Below are 18,776 nucleotides of genomic sequence, written 5' to 3' on the forward strand. Positions count from 1 at the left end.
TTCAAATTTCAGTTTTTGCACTCGACCCAGAGAGGATGAGTTACAAAAACACCCCTTGAAAATTGAAATGCGACTTATCTCCGTGTTAAAGAAATGATGACATGTAAGTATGGTAATGTCAGGTTTGACAGAAAACTGAAGAACACATATGATTATCTATTTTTCAGCAGGTATGATCATTCACATTACACGAATTTACTTATATTTTTTTGTGAACTTCTTTCAGCTAAAATACATGTAATTATCAGATTAGCAGCTCTACATAATACAACAATGATAAAATTTTCTCAATATTTGATACCATCAATTAGTAACTTATTATACCTACCATATTCAACGTTCTTTGTCGGATCTCATTGAGCTACTTGCTCATACCTTTTTATTTCTATGCAGAAGCCCACTTCTTAGTGTATATGCTGACATTTCTGTGACTTGAAAGGTAATACATAATCCCGCATCTTCGGCTTTTTACTTGTTAGAAGAAGGTCCCGTAAGAGCTCCAAAATCCATGAAGTAATTTGAAGTTTTTTGGCTTTTATCTCACCTAAGTCAGGGTGATAGAATACTTCTCTATTGAAATATGGTATATGACTCTTGGTAGGCCCAAGCCCATTTAGGCTTTTCTATTTCATCTGGATGGTTTAAGCCCATTCTTGCAAACGCCCAGTTAGCTGGCTTAGCCCATGCTCGTCAGCCCCTTGACCTGTTTTCGACCCAGCTAAAACTTGTACTTAATCCCTAAAATCCTAACCCTATTCTCATTTATGCCTCCTCGTTTTCTTCCGCCTTCTCTCTGGTTCTTCATCTCCCTCTCTCTATCTCTGATTCTTATGGCCTTGGAAATAATCATCTACTGCTTCCTTCTTCCATCATCTTCAATAATGAATCACTGTAAATTCCCCTATGGCTTCTAGCTGTTTAGAACACGAATCACTGTTATTTCTTTCCCTCTCATTCTTCTGCTTCGTTTAAGAAGTTCTTTTGTGAACCTAAATTTGTGAAAAACCTCTGTGGTTTTTCAAAAGGGTCTGTGTGTTGGTTTTACGTTTGGGTTTTGAGCAACCATGAGTTTGACTATCGGTCTTAGTGATCATGGGTTGTCCCTTAACGGATCTGGCTCTCTAAGCCTTATGTGTTCCTTCTTACTGTTTATTTAATATTGTTATTGATAGATCTGTAATTTATTCTTTATAATGTTTTAAATATGTTTGTATTATTGGTCTATGATATTTAAGGGTTTGAAATAACCTACCATTTTTGTAATAGTTGAGTTAGGGCTTACCACTGAAGGGTTTATACCCAAGAGCGGTATCAAAGCCAAGGTGGTTCTAGTTCCTTCCTCCGTGGTGACTTTGGTAAGATCTAATCCCCCATTCTCTGTATTTTTTTTTCTACCAGATTATTATTACTGCTTGGTGTTGTAACCTTTTTTAAGCGATTATTCCTTTTGTTATTCCTCTGAACCTTCCCTCCTTGCAAATCCCTCACTTGGCCAAGCTCTTGAGGCTATTGGATATCTGATCGACTAAGGTTTCTGTTGTTTTGCCAATAACCTGCTATAAATTTATTATTGGTGAAAAATATTTGTCTTTCGTTATTATTTTTTGTGATTATTCTGCATTCCGTGATTATTCTGTAATCTGTACTGTCAACTGCACTATTAAGTTTTCTATTATCATGGCGGGTTATAATCTGCAACTTTTTGATGGAAATTTGATTTTTCTATTTGGCAACAAAAAAATGAAAGGCTTCATTCAACAAAAAGTTTTCAAAGCAATAGATGGAAGATACGCTAAAAACGTTTCTGAAGAAAAGAAACTTGAAAATGATGAATATGCCTATTCTTCTATAATTCCGAACTTGTCTGGTACTGTTTTAAGAAAAGTTGAAAAACAAGATTCAACAAAAGAATTATGGAATAAACTTGAAAAACTCTATACTGAAACCTCATTGCCTAGTAAATTGTTTCTGTTAGAAAAATTCTTTCATTATAAATTAGATTTGTCCAAAACTATTGAAGAAAATTTAGATGATTTTCAAAAAAATAATTTAAGATATAAAACTAAATGGTGTAAAAATATAGATTATTATTCCCCAATTGTTTTAGTGAATATTGTCCCTAAAGCCTACAGTGATGTAAAGGATGTCATAAAATACTATAGGGATAATGTTAATTTTGATATTGATATTAATGGACTTAAAAGCAGAGAAAAATGGACCTTAAAACTAACAAACAAGTCAAAATCAGAATGAACTTAATTACGTCAGAGATAGCACTAAGAACATAAATTTTGATTATAAGTTTAGGAGACATTATAGAAATAGAAGTAGAAGTAAGAGTAGAAGTAGATCAAAATCTAGGACTAGGGATGAAAAATCTAGGGAAAGAAGGTGTTATAACTGTTGGGGGAAAATTGCACTATATTAAAGACTGCAAGAAACCAAAAAGAAATAATAGAAATAATAATAATATTAATAATAATAATAATAGTATTAATAATAATAATAATAGTATTAATAATATAAAGAAGATGCCAATGTAATAACAGAAGAAAATTCTAAAGAAGTATACATGGTATTTGATGTGAATGTTGTTGTATTTTCTCCTAATAAAAGTCAATGGTTCATTGATTTTGGATACACGTTTCACATGAGTCTTTTTGAAGAGATCTTTACAAATTATAAATCTGAAAATATGGGCTTTGTTCCCATGGAAAATGAGAAGTTGTGTGAAATTAGTGGTCTTGGTGACATTTGTGTAACATTTGACAATGGTTATAAGTTAGCCATAAAAAATGTAAGGCATGTCCCTGATTTGTGTCACAATTTAATGTCTTGTGTTGTCCTTGAAGAAGAAGAGCTTGAGGAAAAATGGGGAAGGGCATTATGAAAATTATGAAAGGTATTGACTATTTTCAAAGCAGAAAGAAAAAGAAATTTATATATTTGCTCTGTGAGATATGATTCTATGGCTGCTACTGTTTTGAAAAATGACAAAACTAATTTTGTGGCATAAAATATTAGGCCACATAAGTGTTAAAGGCCTAGAATTATTGCATAAAGATGGAATTTTGTCTGACAAGACAAACAAAATAGATTTATGTGATAAATGTGTTATAGAAAAACAACAGAAAGTGTATTTTCCTGCTTCTCCATATCCTAACACTTCACCATCATCTTGCATTCTGGAATATGTACATGCTGATTTATGGGCCCTGCTAACACTGCCACTCATAGTGGAAAACATGAGGGGAAAAACTCTGATACTATTTTAAGAAAAGTTGAAAAAAAAGATTCAACAAAAGAATTGTTAAATAAACTTGAAAAACTCTATACTGAAACCTCCTTGCCTAGTAAATTATTTTTGTTAGAAAAATTCTTTCGTTATAAATTAGATTTGTCCAAAAATATTGAAGAAGATTTAGAGGATTTTACAAAATTAATTTAAGATATAAAACTAACTGGTGATAAAAATATAGATTATTATTCCCCAATTGTTTTATTGAATGCTATCCCTGAAGCCCAAAGCGATGTAAAGGCTGCCATAAAATACAGCAGGGATAATGTTAATCTTGATACTAATTGATGGACTTAAAAGCAAGAAAATAGACCTTAATACTAATAAACCAAGTCATAATCATAATGAAGGAAAATAGGACTAAGAACAGAAATTCTGATTATAAGTTTAGGAGATATCGTAGAAGTAGAAGTAGAAGTAAGAGCAGAAATACATCAAAATCTAGGACTAGGGATGAAAACCTAGGGAAAGAAGGTGTTATAATTCTGGGAGAAAAATTGCACTATATTAAAAACTGCAAGAAACGAAAAAGAGATAATACAACAAGAACAACAATAATAATAACAATAATAATAATAATAATAAAGAAGAAGATGCCAATGTAATAACAGAAGAAAATTCTGAAGAAGTATACATTGTATCTGATGTGAATGTTGTTGTATTTTCTCCTAATAAAAATAAATGGTTGATTGATTACGGATGATCATTTCACATGAGTCCTTTTAAAGAGATCTTTACAAATTATAAATTCGAAAATATGGGCTTTGTATCCATGGTGAATGAGAAGTTGTATGAAATTAAAAGTCTTGGTGACATTTGTGTAACCTTTGAGAATGGTTATAAGTCAACCATGAAAAATGTAAGGCATATCCCTGATTTGTGTCACAACTTAACGTCTTGTGCTGTCCTTGAAGAACAAGGGATTGAGGGAAAATGGGGAAGGGGCATTATGAAAATTATGAAAGGGTCATTGACTGTTTTCAAAGCAGAAAGAAAAAGAAATTTATATATTTGCTCTGTGAGATATGATTCTATGGCTGCTACTGTCTTGAAAAATGACAAAACTAATTTTGTGGCATAAAAGTTTAGGCCACATAATTGTTAAAGGCCTAGAGTTATTGCACAAAAATTGAATTTTATCTGACAAGACAGGCAAAATATATTTATGTGATAAATGTGTTCTAGAAAAACAACACAAAATGCATTTTCCCGCATCTCCTTATCTTAACACTTCATCATCATCATCTTGCATTCTGCAATATGTACATGTTGATACATGGGGCCTGCTAATACTACCACTGATTGTGGAGACAAGTATTTCTTATCTATAATTAATAATTATACAGAAAAGTTTTTGTTTTTCTTATGAAACAAAAATTTGAAGTTTTTGAAAAATTCAGAAATTGGAAAACCTTAGTGGAGAATCAGACTGGTAAGAAATTCAAAGTATTAAGAACTGACGATGGTCTGAAATTTTGTAATCAATAGTCTTTTGAATTATGTGATACTTTTGAAATTAAGGCACAGAACCACCCCTTACACCCTCAACAAAATGAAGTAGCTAAAAGACTGAATAGGACCTTTACTTAATAAAGTAAGATGCATGCTTATTATTTTTGGTCTATAAAAAACATTTTGGGGTGAAACTGTTTTAACTATCGCTTTCATAATTAATAGGTCTGCATCTGTTCCTTTACTTGAAAGAATATCTAAGTCTGTATAGATTGGTAAAAATATTGATATTTCTTCCTTACGCATTTTTGGATGCTCTGCTTTTGCATTACATTTTCATGATAAACTTGAACCATATTCTCAGAACTGTGTGTTTATTGGTTATCTCGAAGGTATTAAGAGTAATATATTATGTCTTAGGAATAAACTTGGGTTTAAGGTTATAGTTAGTAGGGATGTAGTTCTTAATGAATCCGAAATGCCTCGTTTGAATAATGCACCTAGACAAACTAGTGAAGTAGATATAGAATCCACCTTTAATAAGGTGGAGGTTTTGTCAGAAGATAACCAACAAGGGGAAAGAATAGGGGAAGAAAATCAACTGGGAATTAATGACAATCCTAAACAAAGACTTGCAGAATTATCAGTTTGTTAGGGATGGGGGAAGAAGAGAACATAGACTTCCTTCAATACTAAAAGATTTTCATCTTGCATTAATCACTAAAATTCTTGAACCTAGCACTTATCAAGAGGCTTTGAAATCTGCATATTCAAAACTATGCTTGAAAGCTATAAATGAAGAAATGAATTATCTGCATGCTAATGAAACACTTGGGTGCTTGTTCCAAAACCCAAGACTTACTCTATTATTGATTATAAATTGGTGTTCAAAATAAAATAGGAAAATAATGCAACACGTTTAAGGTTAAGTTAGTTGCAAAAGGTTCTACACAAAAAGAAGAAATTGATTATACTAAAATCTTTTCTCCTGTTGTGAAATATACTACTGTCAGAATTATTCTTTCTCTTGTTGCTCAGTTTGTTTAGGAATTAAAACAAAAGGATGTTAGAACTGCTTTCTTGCATGGAGCTTTAGAAGAACAAACATACATCAACCTAGTGGCTTCATTGATAAGCAAAAATCTGATCATGTATGTCTGTTCAAAAAGTCCCCTTTATGTTTTAAAACAGTCCCTTAGACAATGGAACAAAAAGTTTGTTCTTTTTATGCATTCTTTGAACTTTAAAGAAGTACCTATAATCATTGTCTATACTTTAATTTTGATCACAATATTCCTATATTTCTTGTGCTCTATGTCGATGATATGTTGATTGCCAACCCTAGTCTGAAACTGATCAAGGAATTGAGAAATAATCTATGCAAAAATTTTAAAACGAAAGACTTAGGAGATGCTAAGAAAATTCTAGGTATGTCTATTAATAGAAACAGAAGTAACTCCACAATTTTTCTAAGCCAAAGCTCCTATGTGAAATTTGTGTTAGAAAAATTCTCAATCTCTGATTCTAAACCTACTTTTGTTCCTTTGACTACACATTTTCAATTAAGTAAGGGTCAAATTTCTGAAATAGAATCTGAAAAAGAAAAAGTTGAAAATGTCCTTTGCTCTAATGCTATAGGATTTGTAATGTATTTAATGGTAAGTACTCATCCTGATATCGCCTATGGAATGGGTTGTTTAAGTAGATACATGTCAAACACTGGTTGTCCTCATTAGGATGCTCTTAAATGGCTTTTGAGATATTTAAATGGTTCATGTGTTTATGGAATTAAATTCTCTAAGTGCCTTGAAGGTGTAAATTTAATTGGCTATGTGGATTCAAACTAAATTGGCTATGTAGCTCAAACTATGCTAATGATAGGGATGGTAAGAAATGTACCACCTTTTATGTGTTTACTCTATGTGGTGCATGTATTATTCGAAAATCACAGCTTCATCATATTGTTGCTTTATCTACAATAGAAGCAGAATATATTGCACAAACTGAAGCTTTTAAAGAAGAAATATGGTTTCAAGGTTTGCTAAAAGAAATTGGTTTTCTAAAACAAAAAGTAACTATTTTTCTTTTGTCAATCAAGTATCCCAACTATGTAAAAAATTAGTTTTTCATGATAGAACCAAACACATAGACGTAAAATATAATTTTATTAGAGATTTTATAGGAAAAGAAATCATTAACGTAGAAAAGATAAAATCTGAACTCAATCCTACAAACATAGGAATTGAATGCTTGCTTATAGAAAAGTTCAATACTTGGCAATAAATCTTGAACTTAAGATAATTTCCGTGGATTCACTAACCTATATATATATCCAAGTGCCTTCCTTTGTTATGAGGGTTCTATGTGGATATCTGGGCAACGATGAATGCCAGATCCGTCCTTGGGCCTGGCTCCCTCTTATGGGTCCTGGTCCAAGGTGGAGAATGTTGAAATATGGCTCATGACCCTTGGTAGGCTCAAGCGTATTATGGCTCTTTTATCTCACCCAGATGGCTCAAGCCTACTCCTGCAAATGGCCTAGTTGGTTCGCTCAGTCCACTCTCGCCAGCCCAATGCCCCGATCCGTTTTCGACCTGGCTGAAACTTGTACTTAATCCCTAACACCCTAACCCTATTCTCATTTTTGCCTGTTTTCTTCCGCCTTCTTTCTGGTTCCTCTTTCCCTCTCTCTGTCTCTGATTCTTATGGCCTTGGACATAATCATCAATCGCCTCCTTCCTCCATCATCTTCAATGATGAACCACTGTAAATCCCCCTATGGCTCCTGGCTATTTAGATCACAAACCACTGTTATCTCTTTCCCTCTCCTTCTTTTGCTCTGATTAAGAAAGTTCTTTGTGAGCCTAAGTTTATGAAAAACCTCTGTTGTTTTTCAAAAGGGCCTGTGTAGCCAGTTTCATGTTTGGGTTTTGAGCAACCTTGAGTTTGACTTTCGGTCTTAGTGATCGTGGGTTGTCCCTCAATGGATCTGGCTCTCTAGGCCTTACCTGTTCCTTTTTAGATCCATTTGTATTATTGGTCTGTAATATTTAAGGGTTTGAAATAACCCACCATTCATGTAATAGTTGAGTTAGGGTTTACTGTTGAAGGGTTTATACCTAACATTCTCCTTTTTATTTCTTGAGGATTTACAATATTTTACATTATCTTATTTCAAGGTTGTAAGCCACTCTGCTTTTAGTCGTGCATTGAGGACAATTATGTCTAACATAATAAGGGGTTTGGTAATGTTTTACAGACTTGGGAGCAATTGGGATATAACATTGAGAGTAAAAGCATGATTGATATGAACTGTTAGGCATATTTTCTCACAGCTCAGTTTGGCACACTAGTTCGCCTAGTTTGTTATGCAATTCTTGAGGAATTTATTTTATAAATTATCTTTCTTTTCTTCTTTTTGTGCTTATGTCCCTTCTACTTATCAAGGCATTAATGCAAATGCTTTTGTCAGGATTAATAACCCTATCCAATCCATGTTGGATTTGGTTTTTCACCGGCAAAAAAATGGATCTCATGCAGTAATGAAGAAATCATTGATGCCACAATGCAGGAACTCGCAAAACTATTTCCCGATGAAATATTTGCTGACCAAAGCAAAACAAAAATATTAAAGTACCATGTAGTTAAAACTCCTCGGTAAATGAATATGCTAATAGCTGGTACTTTCCATAGGCTATTGATGTTAAATTGTAGAAGTTTGTGATGAAAAATCCAACACTACGAAGATATTGCTTCCCTCTCCCCCTTTTTTCTTTTCCTATCAATTTAACCCAATCAAGTTCTATTTTGCTGGTCTGTATATAAAACTACACCTAGCTCTAAGGCTTGTCGTCCATTACAAAAATCTCCTGTTGAAGGATTCCACTTAGCTTGTGATTATACAAAGCAAAATACGTGGCATCGATGGAAGGTGTTATCCTATCAGGAAAGCTTTGTGCTCAGGCAATTGTAGAGGTGAACCTCACTAGCTATTTTATGATGTTTTGGACATAAACGAAGCATGGTACATTTAATTTCTAATGTTTCATCGTTGACGTCCCTAGTCATCTCCTTTATGGTTGGTCTATTCATGACTATTATTCTACATCCAACACCGACATACGTTCTTTATGATTTTTATGTAAACATGTCCATAAATAAGCCGAGTATTAAAAGTGTGTGTGTTCCAATCGAACTTTGAACCTTATGTGGTACTAGCTACCTTACAACACTGAAGATGATTGAGTATTTGTCTTATTGATAAAATAGAGATGTGTGGTTGAATGTACTATTGATTTCTTCAGGATTATGAATTGCTGGCTTCCAAAGTACAGAGGAAGAAGGTGCCTTAAAACCACCTTTGCCTTGAAGGGAGTGGATCGGTCAAGGAAGCGCGAGTGAAGTTCAAAAAAAAAAAAATACGATTCAACATGCAATAAATCCCAATCAAGGGTATGTGCCCTTAATCTTTTTTCGGGCATTTGGTGTTCAATAAAACTAAATCATGGTTATAGAATCATAAAAAAAACAAAGAAGCTGAACTATAAATAGAAATTAACCTTATTGTTTTTCTCATACTGCTACAAGCATTGACTCCTTTCTTTGAATATGTTCACGGATACATATCAATTATGAGACCCTCTAAAATTGGCCAAATATTCTCCAAAATATCCTCCTTGACTTAGCCAAGGTCTAACCAAGGCCTTGGGCTTGTATTTTAATGGACCGGGCTTGATTTAATAATTAAATCAAGCCCAAGTCTAATGGATATTAAATCAAATATAGTTTAGTTTATAAGCCCATCATTAAAATATCCTTTAATTAAATTAAGGGATATTATCTCTCTTTCAATTTATAAATCTGAGCAAACCTAATAAAATAAATCCAATTAATTTTAATGGGTAACTTAAAATTTTAATTAATCCAATTAATTAAATTTTATGTCATCCATTCAATGGATTGGTCGAAATAAAAATCTAATGAATTGGTCGAAATAAATGATCCAATCATTTATTCTCTCTAAAAATTAATTTAATCTAATTAAATTTTAATCTGACTAGTCTGAAATTAATTCTAAATTAATTCCATCCCATTATAGTGGTATGGTGTGACTCTTTAGGTTTACCCACAGCTAGAGGAACGAAAAGGGAAACAACGCTTGTTGCACTTCTTTATAAGAAAACGAAAAGGTAATGTTTCGGTTTAAATTTATTGAACCTTTTGTTTTCTCCTTTAGCCACACTTTCATGCATATTTTACTTGTTATCATTATGTATTTACAAACACCAAACGCCCGAAAATTTCGAAGGGAACACCCCCTTGAACTATTTTTAAATTATTTTATTTTTTGCTTCCATCGCATACCGGGGCCATATTGATTCTTTCACTTCACTGATTGAGAATCACATTCTCATTTTGGATATCCAAAAACTCCCACTAAATATACACCCTTTTGTATCCAATCGATAGTTGATCAGTTTGGTTCACCACTCTAAGTCTAAATCTTTGAACCTCAACAAACGGAGTTTAGACTTATGAAACCCAATTGATTTGTGTATTTAGATGACCTATAGATTTCACACTAGATTCAATCCAATATGCGATTAGTAAGCTCATCTTGTCCTACAAAAGAGCTTTTATGGTCTTTCTCCTTCATAGAAAAGGTTTTGGAAGCTAATGGATCCAAACCACCTATTTTTAGTACTCTTTGAATCCATCACTCTTTCTCATCCTCAATCAAAAGAGATTCAGCAATCAAAACTCAAGTCTTGTTATTGGTTATCATGTTAATGCTTTATTTGAGTATTCATAATCCATTATGACATAGTTAAAGTGTGCATTCAATCTAGTAGACATGAATCCCATTCAATGTCAAATAAAAGACTTTTATTGATTAAACTACGTAATCATAATTGTCTAATGATAAATGAAAACAATATTTTGATCATGTTAGGTTACATAACAATATACTAACATGATCACCACTAAGCCTAACTAAGTCCCTAGTCTTTGCAACAACATTCCCACTATCTCTAAGCCTAAGACTTTCTTGTTTCGGCTTTTCTACTCCTCATTATCACCTACAACCATTCGCAGATTATGAATTTAGTGGTATCTAGTACCAAGAGTAGAATATTGATTATGTTAATACTCAATTAAATATTTTACCTCCATCAAAGAGGAGCAAATGGGCACTTTCGCTTCCAAATGGCCCTTCTCTCGGCAATTGATGCAAATATGATTTGAAATCCTTGACTGACGAACCCTCTTCCTCTTCCCTTTACCCCTACCTGGCGGTGTAATAGGAGCACTTGAAGTGCAAGCAGCAGTAGAAGAACTCATCTTTCTTCCTCTTCTAGCTCTGCCAACCTTGCTCTTTGCTTTAGAGGTTGAAGCCAAAGAGATTTTTCAATTGTTCCCTCGTATTGGACCAACATATTAATCAACTCAAGAAGGCTTTTCTCAAGCCCATTCATGTCATAGTTCATAATAAATTGATCAAAAGAGTGAGCTATTGATTGTAGGATTACGTCAATATACGTTTCTTTGTTCTTGAAATTAGCCTAAAGGTCTTTGAGCTTTTTCCAGTAGGGATAACATCTATTAGAATAGGTGACCAGAAAACTAGTTGGATTGGAGATTTTGGGAACTATTTAGCAATATTTGTATATTAGTCCTCACACTGGAAGAATCATGGCAGTCGCATGCATATGATAGCTATATCTTGGATTTGGCGAGAGATGACTGTGTCTTCGATGTGGTCGTTATAAACCTTGTCCAATGTAATTGGAGTGTGCAATGAGGATGATGGACTCCAAGATGAAATCCGTCCTTTTTCAATATATGATGGATATGTCTTCTATGTAAGTTTATGTCCATAGAGATTGATTGAATAGGGAATAGTTTCTTTTGTTGATCAATAGAGTAATCACATCTCGAGTATTCAACATAGTTGCCTGTTCCAAGACGGGAACCGACGCCCAATTTCATGCCCTAAACTAAGACCTAGAGATGGTCAATGGAAGAAACTCGAGAGCCTAAATGTTGCCATGGACCATTGCTAGATGGCTACCCATGGTGACGTTTGTTTCTGATTAATGGCTCATTGGAAATAATTAATTAAATTAGATTTAGTTAATCATTTGTGTTGGACATAAAGCCCAATCTAGTTGAGGGTGAACCTAAAGAGTCATATACAAATCACTATGAAATTGGTAGAATAAATTTAGAATTAATTCTAGAAAAAAATAAATTAATTTAATTGGATTGAATTAATTCAAAGAAAGTATAAATGAATGGATCATTTATTTGGGAAAGCCCATTGGATGGATGCCCCAAGAATTAATTAATTTTGGGCTTAATACCTTTAAATTAATTAGATAAATTTATTCAATTTAGCTTAATTAATTAACTAATTAATTAAATTAATTAATTATTGTTTGGACTTATGTTTACTTAATTGGATTAAATAAACTTTTTGATTTCTATAAGGTTTTAAATTTATTGGATTAATTTGAAATCCATGGATATTGATTGGATTTGATTTAATTTGATTAAATCAAGACTAGTCAAAATTGGTCTATGGCTAGAAGTCGAACTCCAAGGTTGAGTGCAAGTTGAGAAGGACTTTCAACTCCTCCACATGAAAAAGCCATGATGGCTTAATGGTGCACATAGTGTGCATGTGTATGTATAGTGGTCATCTTAGAGAGAACCGATAGCTTTAGAATTTTAAATTCATTCTATAGACTACACACATTTTTTTCTCAACTCCTTCGCTTGACCATCAGCAAAAGCCATGAAATTTCCCTTCTATTTTCTCCATATCTTGAGTTCTTCTTGAATAGATTCAAGTGAAGAACAATAGAAATACATATACACTAATCCATAGTGTAGTATGATTTTGTTTCTTCCTTGATCTAGCTTCTAAATAGCAGTAGATTTAGATTTCTTTCCATAAGTGTGGTGTGGACAAATTACAAGAGTACAAATTTGGATCCTAAACTAAATGGAAAAGGAATAAAAAGGGAAACAACCCTTGTTGCCGTTCTACATAAGAAAACGAAAAGGTAATATTTCGATTTACATTTCTTGCACGTTTTTGTTTTTCCTTTAGCTATCTTCTCAAGCATCTTTTCTTTTCTGTTATGATGCATTTGATAACATCAAACACCCAGGAATTCAAAGGGAACACCCATTTTAAATCAGTTTTAAATTCTTTCATTTTTCGCTTCTACCGTGTTCACTGACCATACCGATTCTTCCTATAGTATCAGAGCTGGGTACGGTGTTGTGGCTTTAGGAATAACATGCTTTTATGTGATAAGAATGATCAACATATTTAATTTACTTTTGGAAAACATGTTTTACTGTTTTTAGCATGATTACGTATTTAGAAAAATATGTGTTAATTTTGCTTTTAATTATAGATATCCATGCATTTTTAAAAATTAATTTTTCTATAAATGCATGTTTTAGTCTCAGTTTTTATTGTAGAAATTTAAAAAAAAATTGGGTTGAAAACAATAGCCACTGCTAGTTGGCAGCAAGCAGGCTAATTTAAATGCTAGTTAAATTGGAATTTTCTAAAAGTAAAATTGTGCCTTAGACTAATTTAGGAATGGTTTCCAAACAAAAAAAAAAATATTTGAACATGGGGTGTATGGGGTTTGATATCCATTTTCGAATTACATTATTAATGTATAATTTCTGCATATAATTATGTTATTGGTTATGATACTGGATATCATATGAATAAATGCTTGGAATGTACTTATTTGGTATGCATGTTTATATTTGATATAAATATGTTGTAATTGTTTATTGGATAAACAATGGGGCAGATCACAAAGCCGATGACCCATATATATGGTTTAATTTATGTTGGGTGAGGCCTGCGTGCCTCTTTGTTTTTGTTTCTCTCTTTCATTTTTAGCCTTGGAATAATAAGTCTTTCTTTCTCCCTTTCTATGTACTCCGCCCAACTTTTGATTATGATTTCTAATTTCAGTTGTAATGAGTGTAGTTAGGTTGTGAAGATTATATTTTTTAAACAAAATGAAAGGAAGCACTTCCTTGGCGATGGAGGCCCGAAGAAGAGGCCCATTAGACGGCGCACACGATGGAGAGCACAAAAGAACAAAAAGGCATTACAAGGCTCACTAAAATGATAATCGGACACAATGTTTTAATATTGTAGGCCACCCTAGATTGACCATTGACCCACTACGGGCTCAGTGGATTGCATATGGGCTTGTGATCATCTAACAGGGGCATGCTAGGATTATTCTTTATTGGTCTATGTTTTAGTATTTCATATATGATGTGTTTGGAATGAACTTATTTATACTTAATTCTTGAGGCTAATAAGTTTAATAGAACAAACTACAATGAATCTTAGGATTGTCCTAGATCTTGAGAACTAGACCTATGTTTTGGATAGGTCTCTTCTTCGGACCTTGCCAGAAGGGTCCACACGCGAAGAACATTTGACATTCTAGAAGTGAAATAGGACAACCGAAAGGTCTGTAGTATTATACTGGAGTGAATGAACAATGACATCAAAAAACAGTATGATGGCATGATGACATTCGATCAATAATGCTCCACATAAGCCAGGTTTATGCGGTTTCGGACTAGCATATTAGATATTGAAGCGATCGCGTGGTATGGCCCGAGAACGCTCTAGCGGAAGCGATGTAGATAAAAAGCGTAATATCAGAAATTATAGCATAGAAATTAAACGAATGCAAGGGGTGTACCCTTGGAGTTCCCGGCCGTTCGATGTACTGTAAAATAGACGAACTTGGGGCTGATGTGGAAATCAGAAAATCGAAAAACGATACTTTCATTTTTCAAAATCGCTTGAAATACTCTTCATTTGAGGCTTCAACTTAGCAGCCCTCTAATTCGTCCACACCATATTGGAGTCATGATCTCTATGTTCTCTTTGCTAGAAGAGAAGAAGAGAAAAAAATGCACCAAGCGCATTGAGTGAGGGCGGCTGATTGACTTGTGGAAGAGGGGGGATTTTTTTTTTTTTTGTTGTAATCCCCACTTGTCCGTTGTTGCTGAGCAGTTTTTGGATATCAAACGGACCTCCCCAGAAAGTAATTTTAATGTGGCCGATTTCCCCTCTTTTGCAATCAGTTTCACTACAACACCTACTGCTCTAACTAATTGTCCACCTTTTCCAACTGTGATTTCTGTATTATGTATGGCCGTGATAATGATCATAATTATTTTCCAAATAATTATATTTCATATATATATATATATATCTTGTTTAGATAATTAAGAATATTTTTAAATGTATTCTATTATCTACAAGGTATATTTCTCTTTATTCCAAATAAAGAGATCCCAAAAAATGGCTAGAATTGCACTTTTCAAAATTTTAATTTGCTTGCCATTTATTTCCTTCAATGTAATTTTTCATGGGCTTTAAACAATTTCTTGGCTGATTTTAGCCTTGAAAATACAAGCTCAATGAATTTTTATTTAAATTTAATTTAATAAAAATCTAATTTTATTGAGCTCAATTTATATTTAATCTAATTAATATACATCAGCCAAATTATCCTTATTATTTAATAAGATCAAATCTATTAAATTATAAGGACAAGCACAATATAAATTAATGCTATTAATTTATTCTTTGACCTTTTTCCATCCAATGGATCTCTCTTTGTGAGTAACCCGATTATTTGTAGAATTAATTCCAAATTAATTCTTTGTTCCATTCTAATGATTTGTTTGTGACTCTTTAGGTTGACCTTTCAGCTAGACTTGGGCTAGTGTCTAACATTATTATTTATTAAATATAATTTAATTAATAATTCTTGATTAACCCTTAATCTAGAAAGCCCGTCACCATGGGTGGTCGTCTAGCAACAGTCTACGACACTAGAAACTATGTAAATTACCGTGTGAACATTTAGACTCTCGATTCATACGGGTACAGTCCTTCCATCTACCATCTTCTGATTATAGTCTACGGCATGTAATTCTGTGTCAGTTCCCATCCTGGACTAAGCATCTATGCTTAATATTTGAGATCGCTTGCACCAAGTTTTTCGACACAGGAACATCCTTTTCCTATTTGATCAACGACTGTGGCCACATATTCATAGGGGTGAACGCATCTCCAAGTGCATAGGAGATACTCTATCACATACTGACAGGGGACAGATCCTTTTCTTGGAATTCACCGTCCTTCCTACATACTCCGACTACACTAGATAAGGCTTATGATGATCGTGTCTATGACACAATCACCTTTTCCGCAGATCCAAGATACAGTCATCATATGCACATGACTGTTATGATTTCTCAAATTTGAGGACTACTACCGTATTACCGAAGCCGGGAATTCGAGTCACACCGTCCAAGCTTCCAAGGCTTCTATATGATGATCCCCTCAAGTCACTTCAATTCATTTGATACTTAGTCAATCAACGCACCAAGATCGCATAGATGCCCCGAGTCTGTCACCAATGAAACACATTACTCGTGAATTGAATGCGACTCTTACTGCAAGTCTTTATAGGACTATCGATGTCCATTCTCGAGGTCGTCGAATTAAAACGTTTCAAACCCAACCTTTTGGCAGTTGGTTTCATGACCGCCATACAATGCGCAGCCCAGCTGTACGGTTGTCAATTGGTCTGTGGTTTTTATTGTGATGTTCAAGTAAAAATGTAAACCTACAAAATAAGCACAACAAAGTGGATGCCAGAATAAGCGAATACTCATTTTATTCATTTGATAATGTAGTACCCTCTAACACTATTAGGGCTATATCTTCCCTAAACGTCATACATAAAGTAATCCCTGTGTTTATGTATATAAATGCACATAATCATCTAATCAATATGCATATGTAATCCCAACATCTTAACAGGCGTAATCAACCCACAAGATCATATATTCATATTAAACACCACAAGTAATCCCCACGCTTATGTTCTCTCTATACAAACAAAATACAATTTGTACCCTAATTGACAAAGAGGAAAAAACTGCATACTGGCCCAACCTACTTGAGTATAGCGTGCAGACCTAGTCTTCAACAGGCAGACACCTAAAAGTCTACTCCTGAAAGAATATATTAGCAGAGGAGTGAGCCTGCCACTCAGTAAGTAAATAACCAGCCCTATCTACATTGTATATCAAACACAACATAAACAAGATAAGTAGGCAAGATGCATGGAGTACAATCAATTTAAGTCTAATATAATCAGCATCATCGCACCACATCGCTAACTCATAATAAAATAACCAATTAAACTCCATTTCTTTTAGTTTGCTTACCAGAAGGTGATATCGTATTTTTTCCGCCAACTCAATCTCACAGTTAAATATATTCAAGTGAATCCCCTTGACAGTTAGCTCATCAATCTCATTTCGCATCATAGCTCTTTCAATTCGCATCATAGCTCTTTCATTTCACATCATAGCTCTTTTATATAGCAGCATCGCTCTTTTCATATCACATCGTTTTCATATCGCATCAAAACTCTTTTCGTTTCATTTCGCCTTACAGGCTTTTCAACACATCAAGGGGTATTCACACCACAATTATATTCAATTTCCACCACTCTCTCATTTCCATATATCACCATTTTTGTAAGCAACTAGTAACGTAAATCATATATCAATATATTTTCAATTTTTAGACATCCACAACACGTCAAACAACAGACATAATATTTCAATGTATTTTCTCATTCTACATACACAATATCATCAATCAAATCAAATCATTCACCACTTATATATTTTCAAATAAATCAACATCAGCATGAACAACAAATTTGTATAGCACTAATACCACAAATAAAGGTGACATATATAGATAATACTATTTATTTACTCACCTCGAATTGAAAACGCTTTTATCTGCTCAATCAATAATTGTCAGTCCTTTCACCTTACCCCCATATCCTATAATGAGTCATACCACATATAATGAATATATAAAAAATATCATAATTTTTTTAAATATAATATTAAATATTATTCATATAATTTCTAATAATTCTTTAATATTCCATCTCTATCGAAATATATGTCTTCGTTCCAGTTCTTCTTAATAACTATAGACTCTAGGCCTCATAAAGATATTTATAATTTATCAAGTAATTCATAGGAATACATTTAACCGAACCCCTTATATATTTATAACTATCGTTTTTAATAACATCATTAAATTAGATTATCATTAAAACCCTCATTTTCCCTCCTTAATAACATAATATTCCTTAAATATAATTTTTAAAATATTTCCATGATGTTTCTATCAATCCCTCGCTACTAAATAATTTAATTAAAAAATAATACATAGAATTGCGTATTTGATTAATAATTCCGATGGAATTGTATAAAGTAGCTATAGTAATATTCAAATATAATAAATTTAATAATCTAATTAACCAACGATATTATTTTTATATCCAATTTGATATTTAATTTGACACTATTTTAAATAGAAAAACTCGTAAAATATTTCGGTTAAATAATACATCGCTTGATATAAACAACATTTAATAAACGAACTCATTAAATAATATAATTATATAAATTAATATAAATTAAAATAGCAATTTTCTTACCTCTGTTTTTAGTTTTTCGGCCGAGAATTGCAATTCTCACAATTGTATTTGTGTGTATGTTATGTGTTATGTGTGTGTGTGCAAATCAAGAGAGAGGAGCGTGAGGCGGTGGGGGTGATGGCCCACCAAGCCCACTCTCAACTCTCTCTCTCTAATTCATATATATATATATATATATATGTTATTACTTACTAATATATATTATTTACTAATATATATAATATTATTATTATTTTATTTATTTAATTAAATTTTTTTTAAAATACCCATTACGTCCTTCCTGAATTTTCTTAACTAATATAAGTTGCCCTCAAATATTATAACAAATTCTAATTTAATTCGTTCAAATTTTATTATATCCAATTATGACCTATAATTTATTTACTAATTAACTAAGTTTCATAAGAATTTAC

General features: G+C 32.9%; 1 pseudogene; it reads left to right on the top strand.

Moving 5' to 3' along the window:
* The first annotated feature begins 93 nt into the window (after positions 1–93).
* LOC148787249 (15-cis-phytoene desaturase, chloroplastic/chromoplastic-like) lies at positions 94–9,102 on the top strand (annotated as a pseudogene).
* Positions 9,103–18,776: the final 9,674 nt, after the last annotated feature.

This window comes from Sesamum indicum, linkage group LG8 (assembly GCF_026168435.1).
Source record: "Sesamum indicum cultivar Baizhima isolate 11 linkage group LG8, ASM2616843v1, whole genome shotgun sequence".
NCBI classification, from domain to species: Eukaryota; Viridiplantae; Streptophyta; class Magnoliopsida; order Lamiales; family Pedaliaceae; genus Sesamum; species Sesamum indicum.